This window comes from Phascolarctos cinereus, unplaced genomic scaffold, assembly GCF_003287225.1.
Source record: "Phascolarctos cinereus isolate Bilbo 61053 unplaced genomic scaffold, phaCin_HiC Scaffold_2;HRSCAF=192, whole genome shotgun sequence".
In the NCBI taxonomy this organism is placed as follows: Eukaryota; Metazoa; Chordata; class Mammalia; order Diprotodontia; family Phascolarctidae; genus Phascolarctos; species Phascolarctos cinereus.
Window position 1 is genome coordinate 159,544,878 of NW_027555625.1, and position 6,000 is coordinate 159,550,877.

The window sequence follows — 6,000 nt, forward strand, 5'->3', positions numbered from 1 at the left end:
CTCTAATTACCCTGCTTAATCTTCCTACTGTACTGTTTTCTAAATATATCATTTCTCTAGTCAAAAATCTTGATACCCTTGATACCAAAATTTGTGACCATAGTATTCAAGGCTCACCACAATCTAGCCCAAAGCTACCCTTCCACTTATATCTCACACTCTTTTATATACTCTATGTTCCAGGCAAACCGACTATTAGCCAACCCTTCTACCATTGAATCCTGATCCCAAAAGGGTCATCCAGAAGGCGATAAGAATATATTTGTAAAATGCTTTGTGAAATTTAAAGCATTATATAAATGCTTTATTATTTATGAAATGCTTTATTCCAATATTTTATGGAATTTATTTATTATTATGGAATATCTCAGCAAAAGAGGTTGGGAGGAATCTTAGTCTTGTAGCTAACTAGAAGAAATTCTCATTTTCATACTGAAAGACTATTCATCAAAAGTACACAGTCCTATTTATTATTTAGGAAGAAAAATGAAGACAGCATAGAAACCTACTCATGAAACCTTTACTAACATAAAACTCAAAATACAATGTTTTAGATCAGTGGTTCTTAAACTTTTGGGTCTCAGGAACCCTTTACACTCCTAAAAACTAGTGAGGACTCCAAAGAACTTTTGTTTGTGTGGGTCATATAAATAACATCAGTATTATTTCTGTAAAAAGTTTTGATCCTTCAGACCCTCTGAATGTGTTTTAGGGACCCTAAGACTATACTTTGAGAACTACTGTTTTAGACTATTCATTAGTAAAATATAACTAAGGTCTTTTTCATCAAAATGAAGGACATAATGAACAAGTAGGTAAAAGGAAAACTCCTGTATTCTGTATTTTTATGGCTATATATTACAGCTCATGAAAATTTGTTAAATTCAAGTTAAAAATGACTGGCAGGCTCAAATTCCTTCATCTGATATGTTTTTCCCGGTCGTGTTTACATCAAATCCACTATATAAAGTAAAACATTTAAAAACAAATTTTTTAAAAATTCTGATACTAATTTAAAACCATGAAAAGTGCTTTCTGAGGTCTCTTTACATGCAGTATGTATCAACAGACAATATTTTAGAATATAAACTTCAGTGGGTAGATACATAGACTTGCATAATTTTTAATGATCATAAAAAACTATGAAGGTCAAGTATGTGTATATTATGGAAGCAGCTAAGTGGTTCAGTGGATAGAGCACTGGGCCTGGAATTAGGAAGACCCTGAGTTCAAATCTGGCCTCAGGCACTTACTAGCTATGTGACCCTGGGCAAGTCACTTATGGCAAACCACTCCAGTATCTTTGTCGAGAAAACCCCATGGATAGCATTGGCATGCTATGGTCCACAGGGTCACAAAGAGTCAAACATAACTGAACAACAAAAAACATTATGTTTCTGTCTCACTCATAAAATTTGCACATAAGGAAACCATGGATCCCATATAGAAAAACAAAAAAATTCACATATAGTCCCCTGTGAATCAGAACTGAGAATTATAAAGTCTTTTTTTCCTTGTTTATATATACACATCTTTCATGCTGTGATGGAGGCCAGATTTACATGTCTATAAATGATCAAATATCAAAATACCAAAAGAATCGAAACTGCAGGTAACCACCCAAAGGGAAATTAAAAGATTAATGCTGGCATCTATGCAGGTTTAGCTGGCAAATTTGTCAGTCAATAAACATTAATTGCCTACCATATGCCAGGCACTGTGCTAAGCATTTGGGATATAAAAAGAGATAAAAGACAATCCTGCCCTCAAAAAGCTCACAATCTAATGCAGTAGACAGGTAAATAAATATTTACAAACAAGCTACATACACGACAAATAGGAAATAATTGAGAGTGGAAAGGCACTAGAATTAAGAGGGGTTAGGAAAAGCTTTCCCAGAACATATAATTTTAGTAGCGACTTAAAGGAAGCCAGGGAAGTCAGTAGGCTATGTTGAGGAGGGAAATAATTCTAGGTTTGGCAGATAGGGAAAATGCCTAGAGCTAAGGGATGGAGTATCTTGTTTGCCTAACAGCCAGGAGGGTGGATCAATGAGTATGGGGCATGGAGTGGTGGGAGTGGGTAGAGTATAAGAAGACTGGAAAGGTAGGATGGGGTTAAGTTATGAAAGGATTTGTGAGTCAACCAGAGGATTCTGAATTTGATCCTGCAGGTGACAGAGAGCGACTGGAGATTAGAGTAAGGGGGTGACGTGGGCAGACCTGTGCTTTAGAAAAATCACTTTAAGGCTATTAGAACAGCACAGGTAAGAGGAGCATGTAGAAAATCCATCTTGAGGACACTGCGGAATACTCCTGTTAAAGAGAATTCTCTTTGAGCCATTTGGTTTCTTGATTTCCTTTAGAAATGGTAGCTGTCAGTGGATTTATAAAAATTTATAAAATACTCTATGTTTATATCTTCAACCTCATATTCTGGGTATGTGGCTGCATCATCCTGGGAGTATCAACATATGCATGTGTCAGCAAACATGGTCAAGAGATCACCGATGAAGAGCATCTGGACTCAACATATTTGCAGCTATAAATCTCTTGATAGCTGTGGGTACCATTATCACAGCCCCTTGATTTCCTGGGATGCTGTGGTGCTATGAAAGAAAGCCACCGCATGCTGCTCTTGTTCTTCATCATATTACTTCTTTTTATTTTATTTTATTTTTTTTATTTTTTGTGGAGGCAATTGGGGTTAAGTGACTTGTCCAGGGTCACACAGCTAGTGAGTGTTATATGTCTGAGGCTGGATTTAAACTCAGGTCTTCCTGACTCCGAGGCCAGAGCTCTATCTGCTGTGCCATGTAGCTGCCCTGATTGCATTACTTCTGATTGTGATTATTCAGATGACCCAAGACTGAAGAATAATTTAAAAAGAATTTCCGGGAACAGGTGAAAACTTTGACTTGATGGTACTGAACATGAAACATTTAGAAACAACTTGGACAAATTTCAAAAGAATTTTAAATGCTGTGGCTTGATCAATGGAGGTGCTGACTGGGGAAACAACTTCAAGTATTTTGCATCATGTGAATGTACAAACACTACTAATACAAATGATATTTGTGTAACATATATGGGAAAGCAAGTTTACAAAGAGACACGTGGTAACTATATTATAAATTATTTAAAGAAAAATTTGATTGTTGTTGTTGGAATTGCATTTGGAGTGATAGTGACTGAGATACTTGGCTTGGTGTTTTCCACGTCTTATACCACCAGACTGGGAAAAAATGAAACTACAGGAGTGAAGCTGTAACCCACAAAATCTGCCTTTTAACAATTTGCTTTGCTCTTTAAAAAAACAATACAACTTTGTCAAGAAGTATTCAATTTGCTAAAATACTACATTTTGATGAATGCATGGGTAATTTCATTATGCATCAGATGTCTTTAAGAGTTAATTGATAAAATGATATGAATGTATATTTTTACTCAGAATAAAAACACATTTTTGTTTTAACTGAATTTTGAAATTTGAACTTTGTTTTAATTGAAACAAAATGAAAAATCACTTTAGTGGATGAATAGAGGACGGACTGAAGTGGGGAGAGACTCTGAGGAAGGAAGACCCACCAGCAAGCTAATGCAATATTCGAGGTATGAGGTGATGAGGGCCTGCACTAGAGTGGTAGAGAAAAGGGTGTATTCAGGAGATGTTGAAAAGGTGAAATTGACAAGCCTTGCCAACAGATTGGACATGGGGAGGAGATAGTAAAGAGTCTAAGATGACTCCCAGGTTGTAAGCCTAAAGGACTGGAAGGATGGTGTTGCGTTCTATAGTAATAAAGAGGTATGGAGGTAGGGAGGGTTTAGGGAGAAGGATAATGAGTTCAATTTCAGACATATTAAATTTAGATGTCTCCTAGATAACCAATTTGAGATCTCTGAGAGGCAGTTAGAGATGCAAGACTGGAGGTCAGTAGAGAGGTTAGGTCAAGATAGGTAGATTTTAAAGTCATCAGCATAGAGATGGTAATTAAATCCATGGGAGCTGAAGAGATGAAGTAAAAGTAGCAGACGAAGAAGACCCAGGTCAGAACCTTTTAGGACAACCACATTTAGAGGGTGTGACATGCATTAGGATCCAGCAAAGGAGCCTGTGTAGTGGTCATATAGGTAGGAGGAGAACCAGGAGAATAGTGTCCCAAAAATCAATCAGCATCAAAAGCATCAATCAACCAACAAACATTTATGAAGCACTTTCTATGTGCCAGACACAGTGCCAAGCGTTGCAGGAGAAGGTGATCAACAGTGTCAAAGGCTAACAGAAAGGTTGAGGAGACTGAGAATTGAGGAAAGGCCATTGGACTTGGAAATTAAGAGATCATTGGTACCTTTGGAGAGAGGAGTTTCAGTGGAACAATAAGGTTGGAAGCTGGATTGTAAGGGAATGAGAGGAGAGAAAACAGAGGCTGCAAAGGGCAGAAGAGATATAGGATGATAGTAAGGGGATGGAAGGATCAAGTGATGGTTTTTTGAGAATAGAGAAGATGTGAGCATGTTTATAGACAATAAAGAAAAAGACAGTAGACAGGAAGAGATTGAAAATATGTAATAGAGTGGAGATGATAGAGGGAGCAATCTGTTGGAAGAGACAGGATGGAATGGGATCTCTTGAGCAGGTATGGAGTGGTTAGCTTTGATAAGGAGGTAAGGCCACCTCATCATGTGAGACAGAGGTGAAGGAAGAAGGCACTGGCAGAGGGCATATGAAGGCAGAGGATATGAGGAAGCCAGGAGAAGAGAGAGCTCACAGCCTCAATTTTTTTCTGTTAAATATGAAACAAGACTCTCAAATGAGAGGCATAAGAGGTTTATGTAAAAATGAAAAGGTTTTAGATAACTGCTATGGAGAGTGGGATAGTGAGCTGATGAGAAAGGTATAGTAGGATTACCTAGCAGCAGTGAAGGCCCAGGTGAGGTTGTGTAATATAAGTTTGTAGAGGACCCTATGAAATGGTTTTGTGATTTTCTCCTCCATTCAACAGCACCTTGGGTAGGAGGGAAGACAGTAAATATTATCCAAGGCTGACACTTGGAACTGTGCAATTGGCAAAATAAGGGGGCTAGGGACCCAGAAGAAGACAATAGAGAACTGAATTGGTTTACCAGAGGGTTAAGATGGGGAAAAGAAGAGAGAAGGGCTAGTGTAGGAGAGATGGCCGGGGAGAGAACTGGGTGGAGAGTTTGGAAGCCACAATGTGGACGAAAAGTAGTTTGGTAAGGGAAGGCAGAAGAAGAGGTAAAAAGCCAACAGATTAGGATTGGATGAGGGGATTTTGTAATTCTTGAACATGGAAGTGACATATTTGTGGGTGATGAATGGCAAGATCAAGAATATACTCATCTAGCAGGCAGACTTTAGAAAAACCTGGAAAGACTCGTATGGACTGATGCTGTGAAGTGAGCAGAACCAGGAGAATGTCGTACACGGTAACAGCCATGTTGTAAGATGACTAACTTTGATAGTCTTAGCCCTTCTCAGCAATGCAAGGATCTAAGACATCTCCAAAAGTCTCACGATGGAAAATGCTATCCACATCCAGAGAAAGAACTATGGAGTCTGAATGCAGATCGAAGATTACTATTTGCTCTTTTTTTTCCTTCTGTTTTGTTTCCTCTTTCTTGTGGTTCTTCCTATTGGTTCTAATTCTTTCTTACAACATGACTAATGTGAAAATATGTTTAACAGGAAGGTGTATGTAGAGCCTATATCAGATGACACACCATCTTGGGGAGGGGAGGGAGAAAAACTTAAAACTCAAAAGCTTATGGAAGTGATTATTGAAAATTAAAACTAAATTAATTAAAAACAAACAAACAACAAAAAAAAATATGCTCATCTTTGTGAAGGCTGAGGTAGGGTAGAAGAGGTCTTAGGAAGTGGGTAGGTTGAGAAACTGAGTGGTTAGGGTGCTTGAGGGAGAGTCAATATGAATGTTGAAGTCTCCTGGATGAGGGCAAGAGTTGGGGAAAAGAGAAAAAA